The sequence below is a fragment of the Hemiscyllium ocellatum genome, chromosome 13 (genome assembly GCF_020745735.1).
Source record: "Hemiscyllium ocellatum isolate sHemOce1 chromosome 13, sHemOce1.pat.X.cur, whole genome shotgun sequence".
Classification (NCBI taxonomy): Eukaryota; Metazoa; Chordata; class Chondrichthyes; order Orectolobiformes; family Hemiscylliidae; genus Hemiscyllium; species Hemiscyllium ocellatum.
The window spans coordinates 7,409,903-7,424,791 of record NC_083413.1 but is presented as its reverse complement, the minus strand read 5'-3'; the positions used below and the strand labels follow the sequence as shown (position 1 = coordinate 7,424,791).

General features: G+C 45.9%; 1 protein-coding gene across 1 annotated transcript in view; it reads left to right on the top strand.

Annotated features, from left to right (window-relative positions):
* Positions 1-14,889, top strand: part of LOC132821767 (sodium/hydrogen exchanger 9-like) — a 488,707-nt gene that overhangs the window by 75,334 nt on the left and 398,484 nt on the right. The gene's annotated exons all lie outside the window — the stretch shown is intronic.

Sequence of the window (14,889 nt, the reverse complement as noted above, 5' to 3'; positions counted from 1 at the left end):
GGCATTGAGAGCTAGGTTGTTCTCAGTGCACCATTTTTCCAAGTCTTCCCTCTCCCGTCTGTAGACTGTATCATCGCCATCTGATATTCAAACGACTATGGTGGTGTCATCAGTGAACCTGTAAATGGCATTAGTCTGGTATTTGGCGATGCAGTCATGGGTAGACAGTGAGTACAGTAGGGGGCTGAGTACCCACCCCTGGGGGGCTCCAGTGTTGTGTGTTAGTGAGGATGAAATATTGTACTCGATCTTCACTGATTGTGGCCTGTGGGTCAGGAAACTGAGGATCCAGTTTAAGAGAGTGGGGCTGAGTCTGAGATCACTAAGTTTAGTAATCAGTCTCGAGGGGATAATAGTGTTGAAGGCTGAACTGTAATCTATGAATAGGATTCTTATGTAGCGGTTCTTGGTGTCAAGATGTTCTAGGGAGGAGTGAAGGGCAAGTGATATGGCATCTGACGTGGATCTGTTGGTCCGATAGGCAAATTGGAGTGGGTCAAGAGTAGTGGGGAGGCTGGAGTTGATTAATGCCATGACCAGCCTTTCAAAGCACTTCATGGCCACCGAAGTTAGGGCCACTGGGGGGTAGTCATTGAGACATGCTGCATGAGCCTCCTTAGGCACAGGGATGATGTTGGCCCTCTTGAGACAGGCAGGGACAGTGGCCTGCTGCAGGGAGAGGTTGAAGATGTCTGAGAAGACCTCTGCCAATTGATCTGCACATGGTCTGAGTGCACAGCCTGGTACTCCGTCTGGTTCCATCGCTTTCCTTGGATTCATACGAAGGAAAACTGATCTGACCTCTGATGCAGTGACTGTTGGGATAGGTTCGTCAGGACTTGTCGGAATAGGTGTTACCTCTCCGCTGAAATTCTGCTCAAAGCGAGAATAGAAGGCATTGAGACAATCTGGGAGGGATATGTCATTGTCTGCTATCTTGCACTGTCTCTGTTTAGAACCTGTGATGTCATTCAGTCCCTCCATAGTCGCTGTGTGTGTGACTGGGTCTCTAGTTTGGATCAGTATTGGTCCTTGGCTGTCTTAATGGCTCTGCAAAGGTCATACTTAGATTCCTTATATTTGAGTGGGTCTCCTGATCTGAAGACCTCACGCCTGGTTTTTAGCAGGTTCTCTGTCCTGATTCATCCAGGGTAAGCAGTCCTCCACACACTTGCTGATAAAGTTTGTAAAGTTTGCTAGAAGTTGTGCATAGAGTTTCAGATGGGGAAGAGTCTGATTGTACGGTGTTAAGGAGCCTGATGACCTGGGAGAAGAAACTGTTACACAGTCTGGCTGTGAGAGACTGAATGCTCCGGTATCTTCAGATGGCAGGAGGGAGAAGAGTTTGAGTGAGGGGTGTGTGGGGTTTTCCACAATGCTCTCAGTCTTGCAGATACAGTGTGTGATATAACTGTCTGTAATAGAGAGAAGAGAGAACCCTGATGATGATCTCGGCTATCCTCACTATCTGTAGTAGGATCTTACGATCTGAGACGGTGCAATCCCCGAACCAGGCAGTGATACAGCAACTCGGGGTACTCTCAATTAATCCTCTGTAGAATGTGGTGAGGATGAGGGAGGGGGGAGGTCGGCTTTCTTCAGCCTGCGCAGAAAGTAGAGATGCTGCTGGGCTTTCACGGCTATGAAACTGTTGCTGAGGGACCAGGTGAGATTCTCTGCCAGGTGGGTGCCAAAAGACTTGGTGCTCTTCACGATCTTTATGGGGGAGCTGTCAATGTCCAGTGGGGAGTGGTCGCTCCGTGCCCTCCTGAAGTCAACAGTCTCTTTCGTCTTATTCACGTTCAGATACGGGGTTGTTGACTCTGCATCTTCCCTCTATGTGCTGACTCGCCATTTGTGCTGATAAGACCCACTGCCGTTGTGTCATCAGCGAACTTAATGATGTGATTTGACCTGTGCATCGCTGCACAGTTGTGGTTCAGCAGGGTGTACAGCAGTGGACTGAGCACACAGCCGTGGAGGTGAGCACCGTGCTTGGTGTGATGGTGTTGGAGATGCTGTTCCAAATCCAGTCTGACTGAGTCAGACTAACCAGCCTATATTTTCCTGTCTTCTGCCTTCCTCCTTCCCTCCTTTAAACAGGGGTGTTACATTAGCTACTTTCCAATCCCCTGGGACTCTCCATGACTCCAGTGATTCCTGAAGAATCACCTTTAATATCTCCCCATGTCCTCAGCTATCTCCTTCAGAACTCTGGGGTGTAGCCCGTCAAGTCCAGATTATTTATGCACCTGTAAGGCTTTCAGCTCCCCCAGAACCTTCTCCTGAGTAAAGACCACTGCACACACCTCTGACCCCTGACTCTCTGGTATGCTGCTGGTGCCTTGAACTGGTGTGAAGTACTTATTCAGTTCCTCCATCTTTTCTTTGTTCCCCATGACAACTTGTGTGGCCTAATTTTCCAGCATTTCAGTGTCTACTCTTGCCTCTGTCTACCTTTTATAACTATTAAAAACCTCTTGCAATCTGCTTTTGTATGACTAGCTTACTCTCATATTTCATCACCTCCTCCCTTATTGCTTTTTGAGTTGTCCTGTGCTGGTTTTTTAAGGCTTCCCAATCCTCTGACTTCCCACTAATTGTCACCACGTTATATGCTTTTATACTTTCCCTGACCTTCCTTTGTCAGCTGTGGAGTCTTTTGATATTTATTTATTTTAAGTCCACATTATTAATGCAAAGTTTGCCATAGGTGGGCCGAGCACCAAACCTTGTGGAGCAATGTTTCCTCTTTGTCAAACGAAATTGCTTTTCTGTATTTTTTATTCGTTATGCTCATCATTCAGTGATTTAATCTGTCAGCGCACGCATCAGAGTGTAGGAACCAGGAGTTCCCTTACACCTGCTCAGCCATTCAATATGATAGTGGCTGATCTCACCTCGGTTTTAACTCCACTTCCTTGCCCACTCTCCGTCACCCTGCTACCTATTACTCAGTCAAAATCTACCTCCTCCTTAAATTTAGTCAGTGTTCTGGCATTAACTGTGCACTGGAGGAGTGAATCGCATCAATCCATGTGTCAAATCCCACCCCCGGGCGACTGTCTGTGTGGGGTTTGAACGTTCTCCCTGTGTCTGTGTTGGTTTCCTTCGGATGCTCTGGTTTCCTCCCACAGTCCAAAGACTGAATATAGGTAGGGTTAATCTTCCCTAGGATGGGGGATTTCAAGACTAGGGAGCACATTTTTAAGGTGAGAGGAGAGAGATTTTAAAAAAAAGACATGAGGGGCAGATTTATTTTACACAGAGGGTGGTTTGCTGTGTGGAATGAACTTCCAGAGGAAATGGTAGACGTGGATATAATCAGTGTTTACAAGACATTTCAATGGGTACATGAATGGGAAAGGTTTGGAGGGATATGTGCCAGGAGCAGGCAGGTGGGACTAGTTCAATTTGGAATTATCTTCGGCATGGACTGGTTGGACCAATGGGTCTGTTTCCGTGCCGTATTACTCTATGTGCTGGTTAGGTGGGTTGGTGATGCTAAATTGCCCCGTAGCGTTCAGGGATATGCAAGCTAAGGGGATTATCCATGGGAAATGCAGGGATAGGGTAGGGCTGTGGGTTTGGGTGGGATGCTCTTTGAAGTGTCAGTATGGACTCAGTGGACCGAATGGCCTGCTTCCACACAGTGTGGATGCTATGATTCTTTCTATGATTGAGTGTGGTGGTTGCTGGTGCTTTGAGTAAAGTTGGAGAGGAGATGGACAGAGAGACAGACACACCCTAAATTTGTCATCATCCTATTGTGTGAAAAGAAATCTGTATCGGTGTAAACTGCATGATTCTTGTCTGCTCTTGCCATTACCTCTTCCAAGAATTGGATCTGAAACATGTCTCAGCTTTTTCGCGAGCAGGGTCTTTTTTAATTATATTTTCCAAATGCTTGCCTGTCTCTAGGAGTATAAATTTGAGTGTATTTCTTGTTACTGACATTCAAGTATAAATTTCACAAGCTCTCTCAATATATAGATGTAGGAATCAGAATAAACTGAGGATTGAGAAAGAAGAATGTCTTTGTGCTACCTGGAGACTATAGTTAGATTGTCAAGAATCAAGTTGTGGGGCCAAATCATGTGCTTTGAAATACAGCTAGAGATTAAACTACAGTCAGTTCTATTATAACATAATAGTTCCGTTCTTGTGCAATCCTGTGTTAAGAAAATCGCCCAATAGCAGCACCATTTAAACTCATGGGGCTGGAATCGTGTTTTAACCACATTATAATCGTGCTTTAAAAGTTCACGCTTTAGAAACGGTGTCCCCAATTTGTCGATCGTGTAAGAGTGAATTTGCATTAACGTAATAGCAGAATGACCTGTACCGAGGTCACATAACTTTTCTGACTAGAGTACTGACAAAATTTTACTCCTTGCCTTGATCAGCCTACACACTGGAGCAGAACTGGAAACCTTTTGGAACTGGGAGTTCTGATAACGCACAGCCAAATGGATGAGACAAATACATTTAGTTCCTCAAATGTGAAGATTCTCTCAGCATGTAATGAGAGTCTCCAGACACACATCCAATATGACTCGTTTCTTTGTTATCCTATTCTCCCCTTCAACTCCCCCCTCATCTAATCTCCTGGAGATGTGGTAGTTTCAGATATTTACATTTCCTGGGCTTCTAGGAGAAATAGAATCTTTCCTCTGGATCTTTGTTTTCTCATTTATTCCCGGGATGTGTGTATCACTGGCTTGACCAGTATTCATTGCCCATCTCTAATTGCTCAGAAGACAACAGGGAGCCAATCACACTGCTGTGGGTCTGGAGTCACGTGTAAACCAGACCAGGCAAGGATGGAAGATTCCTTCCCGAAAGGACATTAGCATATCAGATGGGCTTTTAGAACAATTGACAAGGGGGGGGCATAAACTATTTTTGCTTTCCATGTTCGGCACTTCCAGACATGCTGAAATTCAATATGCATGTTAACTTTAAGCCGACAACAAGCATTTCATAGAATCATACAGTACAGATGAGGCTCTTTGGCCCATCGATTCTGTGCTCATCCAAATACTGTTTAAACATTGAGGTTTCCCAGGCAGAATGTCCCCCACTCCTATACTGGACCAGGCACATCAACGCCATGGATACTGGAGTAGAAGTCCCAGACTGGGAATTCATTCACAAGAATTGTCTCAGCCTGACTCACCGACAAATGTCTCCAACATTGAAGTGGGACACACCAAGCCTGATGAAGTACCAATGGTGTCCCTGGATTGGTGCAGCTTGGAACAGTAGTCAGCCAATCCACAGCCAACCTTGAACTCTGCCTGTCCACCGTTGGTGTCCTCTACCCAAGCACTCCCACTGCTCATGGCCAGTAGAACACACAGCAGCAACTCACCCAGGTGGCTTTGACAGTACCTCCCAACTCCTGTTGGTATTTTTGATGTCCATTCACTGACAGGGGCATTACTGGCAGGGCCAGTGTTTGTTGCCCGTCCCCAATTGCCCTGTGTGAAGGTGATGAGCTGCAGTCCATGTGCTGTTGGAACACCCACAGTGCTGTTGGGCCCACAATTGAGAGAAAAGACTCAGTTAGCACTTCAGGGACAGCTCAGGGTGGGAGGGGTGGCAATCAATTGTGTTCTTGCCAGTGGCCTTCCCCTTGCAATTAATCATGAGACTTTCAAAATGCTGAGAACAGGTCATTAATGGTCCACACCTAGCATTAAGGATGAACTCACCAGCTCTTTACATAAATGGCATGGCAATGATCGTTCATTGACAGATACATAGAACCATAAGGTCATAAAACATGTGAGCAGAAATTAGGCCATTCAGCCCATCGAGTCTGCACCACCATTTAATCATGGCTGGTAAGTTTCTCAAACCCATTCTCCTTTCTCCCTGTAACCCTTGATCCCCATAAGACCAAATACAGGGAGAACTAGCCATTTGGATCCAGAACTGGCTGGAAGTTAGGAGACAGAGGGTGGTGGTGGAGGGTTGTTTTTCAGACTGGAGCCTGTGACCAGTGGAGTGCCACAAGGATCGGGGCTGGTCCCTCTACTTTTCGTCATTTATATAAATTATTTGGATGTGAACAGAGGAGATATAGTTCGGAAATTTGCAGATGACATGAAAATTGGAGGCACAATGCACAGCGAAGAAGGTTACCTCCGAGTATAATGGGATCTTGATCAGATGAAGTTTAATTTAGATAAATGTGAGGTGATGCATTTTGGAAAGTGTTGCTGAACAAAGAGACCTTGGAGTGCAAGTTCATAGCTCCTTGAAAGTGGGGTCACAGGTAGATAGGATAGTGAAGAAGGCATTTCGATGCTTTCCTTTGTTGTTCAGTGCATGGAGTATAGGAGTTGGGAGGTCATGTACAGGGTATCGGTTAGCCTGAGATGCTGCCTGGCCTGCTGTGCTTTGACCAGCAACACATTTGCAGCAGAGGGTATCGGTTAGGCCATTTTTGGAATACTGTGTGCAATTCTGGTCTCCCTGCTATAGAGAGGATGGTGTGAAACTTGTAAATCTTTTCTGAATCCTTTCAAGGATGTTGCCAGGGTTAGAGGATTTGAGCTATAGGGAGAGACTGAATAGGCTGGGGCTGTTTTCCCTGGAGTGTTGGAAGCTGAGGAGTGATCTTATAGAGGTTTATAAAATCATGAGGGAAATGGGTAGGGTGAACAGCCAAAGTCTCTTTCCCTGGAGTGGGCGAGTCCAAAACCAGAGGGCATAGGTTAAAGGCGAGTAATGGTGGAGGCAACATTTAAGAGGCATCTGGATGGGTATACGAAGAGGAAGGGTTGAGAGGGATATGGGCCGGGTGCTGGCAGGTGCGACTAGAATGGTTTGGAATATCTGGTTGGCATGGACAGGTTGGACTGAAGGGTCTCTTTCTGTGCTATACATCTCTATGACTCTGAGAAAGATTTAAAAGGGACCACCTTTTCATGCAGAGGGTTGTGTGTGTGTATGGAATAAGCTGCCAGAGGAAGTGGTGGAGGCTGGTACAATTGCAACTTTTAAAAGGCATCTGGGTGGGTAAATGAATAGGAAGGGTTTGGAGGGATATGGGCCAAGTGTTGGCAAACGGGACTGGATTAATTTAGGGTATCTGGTCGACATGGACGAGTTGGACCGAAGGGTCTGTTTCCGTGCTGTACATCTCTATAATTGACTTGGACAGACCTGAGAAAAGTGCAGAAAATCTAAATACAGAACAACCTCTATTATCCAAATGAGATGGACTGGAAGTATTTTGTTGGGATAACTTCTCATCACGTTTTTATGGGACCTTGAGATCTTGTTCAGATAATCCACAATTCGGAAAATTACTGTTTGGATAACAGTGGTTGTTCTGTCCTGGTTTTCCGTAGAGTGTGTGGTCATTATGAAAGTCATTCATGGTGACAAATATTCCGTTAGCAACAGTGCATAGATTGTGGAAGTAAATCAGTTTCCTCCTAGCCTTATCCGCGTGTTCTCCCTTTGTGATTGTGTTTATTTATTGGGGTGATAACAAGTCCGAATTAAATTAAAAACTGGAATATTTTATCCCCCTCTAGTGGTGCTTCAGCATTTAGAATTTATTGCTGAATAATGGATTAAATTAACACTGAACTGTTCTTGTTACTTTTTCACTTTATATATTGGGATGGTGGCCTAATAAAAGTCTGCAATATTGAACACAGGCTAAGGGAGCTGCAGCTCATCGTTCTCACCCTCACCCTCCCTCTCATTATCATCAGCTGAAATCAGGGCCCAGGGTAGGACAATGGAGCGAGAAGTGAACCAGGAAAGAGAGAAGGACAGGGAGGACCATCTGGTCTCCACTTTTTTTTTGTTGAAAAAGGTTTCTATTTTTTTACAAAATTATACAAGTACAAAATATAGCAATCTTATGGAACAACAACACTAACACTAAACTACCTACTACTCTACAGATCAAACCAAAACAATCACAGAGACACGCAACAATCTTCCCACGTTACAATTCAGTAAATAATTAAATATGTTAATTTAAATTAACTTAAATTGAACTAAACTAACAACTTAATTGAAATTAAATTTTACCACTCGAAGCTCCCATCAACAGGAGCATCAGTTAATATTTATTTATTCAGGTTTCCTCCCCTCCGGGTCCCCTGCCCGCCAAATCTAGTTTTCATGGCTATACAAAGGTTCAAATCAATATGGCTGACAAGTCTACCTCTGTCATTTAAAAAGGGCCACCCCGTCATATAAAAAAGCTCCATTTTCTGGTGCACCACGTTTGTAAAAAAAAGTCAAGGGAGATGTGCTCCATCACTAACCTATGCCAGCCTGTAAGACCCTGAGGGAGGGGGGGTTCCCAAAATCCAACTCCTCAATGTTCTTCCTTAGGGGAGAAAGTGAGGTCTGCAGATGCTGGAGATCAGAGCTGAAAATGTGTTGCTGGAAAAGCACAGCAGGTCAGGCAGCATCCAAGGAACAGGAAATTCGACGTTTCGGGCATAAGCCCTTCATCATGGACCCTCCACGGCTGAAGTGCAATATTGCCAGGTGTTGAATTTTTAAGTCTCTCAGCCGCTTTATCTTAGGATTTCTCTTTCTGATCACAGGCCCAGAAAACTCTTGAAAAATTTTTGACCCCTTGTAAATCAGAGCCTGACAGTCTTTCCCCAGCATTCTGGAGGCTTCCATAGTCATTTTGTTTCCCTTTTATAGCACTGGAGTCACACTAGGACCAGCGGGGGCACTGATCTGACCCGGGCCTGTGCACTGCGATTTGGTGGGCCTGCATCGACACTCAGTCCCAGGAGCTGCGGGAGCCATTGCTCCCCGAAAGCTGACCGGTTGCTCACTACCTCGCTCTGGCAGCCTGACAATACCTATTTTCTTTCTTTGACCTCGATTTTCAAGGTCATCGACCTGATCAAGTGAGGCCTGCACCTGACTTTCCGATGCCTGGATGAGTCCCACTGCGGTCTCCGATGCCTCTGCTCTCTGTTTGACCTCTTCCACACGTTGATCAAGACATTGGATCTCCTGCTCATGTTTTTTCAGCATGGCAGAGATTGGTTCTAGATTAGTACAGGACTCCTCCAGCACCGACTCTATCTTCTCTCGGAGTTTAGTGAACTCCGAGATTGCGTTCTGCTACTCCAGTAATTTCAAAGGCACCTTTATGGGAGTCAGCGCTATGTCCGCATCTGTTGCTGCAGGGAAGGGTCCTACGTGTGATCCTCGCAATCCCTTTTATTTTATCATCATCCTTTTTCTTCGCTAAATAAAAGGTTCTCTGGGGGCTTTATTCTCCCTGGCTAGTGAGGGGAGGGTGAGAGCACCACTTTGTTTGGATTATGGTACAGAGCCCAGCAAGGCAGCCCTATCAGATCACCTCCATCTTGAATCCCTGGTCTCCATTTTTAATCAAGCTGTCTAGGCATGTCATGACACACCTCTGGCACAAGTGGGAGATCAATGAGATCACCTCACATTCTTCTAAACTCCACAGAGTGGAGTCCCAATTGTTTAACCTTTGCTTATAAGACAATCCCTCCATACCAGGAATCATCTCAGTGAACTTTCACTCTGACTCCAATCCCTAGCTGACAGTCTGGAGAAGCAGTACACTAAAATCTACCAGACAGATGAGATATCCTCTACCTGGTGCATAATAATCAGGGACTCCATAACACTGATGGGCTAGAATCCCAATGTCCCAGCACATAGAACAGGCCAGGCAGCATCTGAGGAGCAGAAAAGTCAACGATTCGGGCTACTGTGCTTTTCCTGTTTCACATCCACTGACTCTGTCTTCCAGCATCTGGAGTCATCACTGTCTGCAAGTCCCAGTGAATGGATATTGCTTCAGAGACGTTATTACAGACTTCTGGGCTATGGTGGGCCACTTTTATCTTACTACCAGACATTCTGATCAGCTCCGTGAGTTCAGCAGAGGCAGCCCAGCAGGAGTCTCTGTCTTGGGGGTATGTCCAAGTCCTCTCTCGGTTGTGCTGTTCACGCAGTAGCTAACTGACCTCTCACCCCGGAGCTGCTACCCTCTGACCAGCTGGTCCGTTGCACATCCTGATAGCCAGCTGTCTACAACCATCAGTGCCACCGTTCTATTTGTAAGTGATTAATACAGCTCTTTATTGGCCATAGAGACATTCTGTGTATACACTGGAGCGTATCAATGGATTCTTGCTGGACAGCAGTAGTGTGCTTAGCTCTAAGCCAGGAGACCCAGGTTCAAGTCCCACAATTGTCCAGAAGTCTGTAATAATGTCTCTGAAGCAATATCCATGGGACTTGGAGACAGTAATGGCTACAGAAGCTGGAAGACAGAGTCAGTGAATGTGGAACTGGAAAAGCACAGCTGTCCTGATGAAGGATTTCAGCCTGAAATGTTGACTTTCCTGCTCCTTAGATGCTGCCTGACCTGTTCTATGCACTGGGACATTGAGATTATAGCCCATCAGCGTTAATGAGTCCCTAATTATCGTGTACCAGGTAGAGGATATCTCATCTGTCTGGTAGATTTTTGTGCACTGCTTCTCCAGACTGTCAGCTAGGGATTGGAGTCAGAGTGAAAGTTCACTGAGATGGTTCCTGGTATGGAGGGATTGTCTTATAAGCAAAGGTTAAACAGGTTGGGACTCCACTCTCTGGAGTTTAGGAGAATGTGAGGTGATCTCATTGAAACACACAGGATTCTTAAAGGCTTGGTAGGGTAGGTGCTGAGAGGTTCATTCCCCTGATGGGACTGTCTCGGACCACAGGATGCAGTCTCAGAATAAAGGGGCACCAATTTAAGGCTGAGATGAATTTCTTCTCTGAGGGTTGTGGGTCTTTGGAACTCCTTGCCACAGAGAGAGCTGGAGGGGCAGGTCCTTGTGTATATTTAAGGCTGGGAGAGATTCTGAATGAGTTCTGGAAAAAGAGTCTTATTGAACTTGAACCTTGACTCTGTTCCTCTGTCTACGGAAGCTGCCAGTAAGTCCTGGTTTTATTTCCGATTTCTTGCATCTGCAGGATTTTACATTTGCATAAGTGGGCAACCGAAGATAGGTTGTAAAGGGATAGTACTGTTGAACTTATTCAGCCTTTTACATAATGAAAACTTTGTGTGTGTGTGAGCGAGATGTTCAGATCATCTTTCCCAGTTCGCCGGACCCCAGATTCAGCAACATTGATGAAATTGTCTGTATTTGCAGGTTATTTGAGGCTGTCATAGAGATGTACAGCATGGAAACAGATGCTTCGGTCCAACCCGTCCATACCGACCAGATATCCCAACCCAATCTAGTCCCACCTGCTAGCACCCGGCCTATGTACCCATCGAAATGCCTCTTATGTTGTAATTGTACTAGCCTCCATCACTTCCTCTGGCAGCTCATTCCATATACTTATTACGCTCTGTGGGAAAAAGTTGCCCTTTAGGTCCCTTTTATATCTTTCCCCTCTCATCCTAAGCTGATGCCCTCTCGTTCTGGACTTCTCCACCCCAGGGAAAAGACCTTGACTATTTACCCTATCCACACACCCCCATGATTTTATAAACCTCCATAAGGTCACACCTCAGCCTCCGATGCTCCAGGGAAAACAGACCCAGCCTATTCAACCTCTCCCTATAGCTCAAATCCTCCAACCCTGGCAACGTCCTTGTAAATCTTTTCTGAACCCTTTCAAGTTTCATAACATCCTTCCAATAGGAAGGAGACTAGAATTGCACACAATATTCCAACAGTGGCCAAGCCAATGTCCTGTACAACTGCAACAAGACCTCCCAACTCCTGTCTGGATCAGAGTGGTGCTGGAAATCACAGCAGGTCAGGCAGCATCCAAGGAGCTGGAAAATCAACGTATCGGGCAAAAGCCCTTCATCAGGAATAGAGGAGCCTCTAGGGTGGAGAGATAAATGACAGGGGGGCGGGGAGAAAGTAGCAGAGAGTACAATAGGTGAATGAGGGTGGGGATGAAGGTGATAGGTCAGACAGGAGGGTGAAGCAAAGAGGTGCTTCTGCAGCTGTACAAGGCCCTGGTGAGACCACACCTGGAGTACTGTGTGCAGTTCTGGTCTCCAAATTTGAGGAAAGACATTCTGGCTATTGAGGGAGTGCAGCGTAGGTTCACGAGGTCAATTCCTGGAATGGAGGGATTACCTTACACTGAAAGACTGAAGCGACTGGGCTTGTATACCCTTGACTTTAGAAGACTGAGAGGGGATCTGATTGAGACATATAAGATTACGAAAGGATTGGACACTCTGGCAGTAGGAAACATGTTTCCGCTGATGGGTGAGTGCTGAACCAGAGGACACAGCTTAAAAATACGAGGTAGACCATTTAAGAAAGATGAGGAGAAACCTCTTCACTCAGAGAGTGGTGGCTGTGTGGAATGCTCTGTCCCAGACGGCAGTGGAGGCCCAGTCTCTGAATTCATTTAAGAAAGAGTTGGATAGAGATCTCAAGGATAGTGGAGTCAAGGGTTATGGAGATAAGACAGGAACAGGATACTGATTAGGAATGATCAGCCATGATCATATTGAATGGTGGTTCAGGCTCGGAGGGCTGAATGGCCTACTCCTGCACCTATTGTCTATTATTATCTATTATTATTGTCTATTATTGAGTGGATAGGTGGAAAGGAAGATAGGCAGGTAGGACAGGTCATGGGGACAGTGCTGGGCTGGAACTGGGGTAAGGTGGGGGTCAGGACATGGTTGAGGAGCTTCAGGGCAGAAGAGATGACCTGGAGACACCCATTGTACTCTTTTTGCTACCTTCTCTCACCCTCCTCTCTGACCTATCACCTCCATCCAGATGGTATCCAGCATCTGCAGTCCTCACTTTCCCCTAGTTGATTTTAGCCCTACTGCGAATCCTCTTGCAAAGATGCCTACCTTGAAGAAGTTCTCCTCCTCTCTCTACAAGAATCAGTGAGGCTCTCGCTCTCGCTCTCTCTCTGCACAACCCCAGGTCATCTCCTCTGCCCTGAAGCTCCTCAACCATGTCCTGACCTCATTTCCCTTCCCTTCACCTTACCCCAGTTCCAACCTTCCAGCTCAGCACTGTCCCCATGACCTGTCCTACCTGCTTATCTTCCTTTCCACCTTCCACTCCACCTTCCCTCTGACCTATCACCTCCATCCCCACCCCCATTCACCCATCGTACTCTTTGCTACTTTCTCCCCACCCCCACCCCCCTCTCATTTATCTCTCCACTCTGCAGGCTCCCTCCCTCTATTCCTGATGAAAGCCTTTTGCCCGAAACGTCGATTTTCCTGCTCCTCGGATGCTGCCTGACCTGCTGTGCTTTTCCAGCACCACTCTAATCCAGAATCTGGTTTCCAGCATCTGCAGCCGTTGTTTTTACCTCTCAACTCCTGTACTCAATACTCTGACCAATAAAGAAAAGCATACCAAACGCTGCCTTCACCATCCTATCTACCTGCGACTCCAGTTTCAAGGAGCTATGCACCTGCATTCCAAGGTCTCTTTGTTCAGCAACACTCCCTGGGACCACTGGTCAGAAATTCCAATTTGTCAGAAGTTGTAATCTGTACGGGCTGTACTGGGATTCGCTGAAATGTTTGTCTCTTTGAGTAGCAGAACAAATCCAGAAAATGGCATCAAAGTGGCTTTTCGGTGCAGATAGCATCCATGCCGCATTGTTCACAAAGTGTACTTTGTAAAGTTGATTCCTGGACTGTGCAGGGTCAGTGATGAGACAGACAGTGGGGATTCTCCAAGAGGGAATTCTGATTGCTGCTGTGAAATCAGCTGGATGCCTGGAGATGGTCAGGAAAAGCATCCATCTGCAGCTCAATGCTTAAAAGATAGGCCCAGCTTCATAGAAAGGCCAGTGTGGCTTGATCCTTTGACTCTGTAGCTCTGCACATGGCGATCATTGTTTTATTCGCATCTGAAAAATTAATTGGTCTGAATTCCAAATGGATTTTTTTTTAGTGAGAAGGTCTACTTCCTAGCGGAAGGATGTTGTGAAACGTGAAAGTTTTCAGAAAAGATTTACAAGGATGTTGTCAGAGTTGGAGGATCTGAGCTACAGGGAGAGGCTGAACAGGCTGGGGCTGTTTTCCCTGGAGCGTCAGAGGCTAAGGGGTGACCTTTATAGAGGTTTATGAAATCATTTTGGGGCATGGATAGGGTAAATAGACAAGGTCTGAGGGAGTTCAGAACTAGAGGGCATAGGTTTAGGGTGAGAGGAGAAAGATTTAAAAGGGACCTAAAGAGGCAATTTTTTCACGCAGAGGGTGGTACGTGTATGGAATGAGCTGCCAGAGGATGTGGTAGAGGCTGGTACAATTGCAACATTTAAAAGGCATTTGGATGGGTATATGAATAGGAAGGGTTTGGAGGGATATGGGCCAGGTGCTGGCAGGTGGGACTAGATTGGGCTGGGATATCTCTTAGGCATGGACGAGTTGGACCGAAGGCTCTGTTTCCATGCTGTATGTCTCTATGACTCTAAGTGTGCAACAGAATTAGCAGAAGGCTCTGGAATGTAAGGTTCCTGCTTTTTACAATGTTCAGAATTAACAAGCAACGTCTGACAATAATTGGAAACAGATGTTTGAACAATACTGCTACAAGGATACAAGGTCCCTGCTTATTGAGTTCAGTCATACAGACAGAATGAAGGGCTAGCAAAAGGTTACTCAGGATTTATTCTCATTCAGTGATTTCTTGTGATTTTAATTTGTTTTTAAAAACAACAGCAATACAATGGCAATGCTGCAAGATGCGGTTCAAGAATTGGATTTTCTCTCATAAAGGTTGTGTTGGGATACAGATCCCTGGCTTGTTCGGCTGTCTGGCAGCTGTGATAGCTGTACTACTTGCCAGACACTAAACCAGACAGAAAGCAGCACAGAGTCTCACTGTTGTCTTTGAA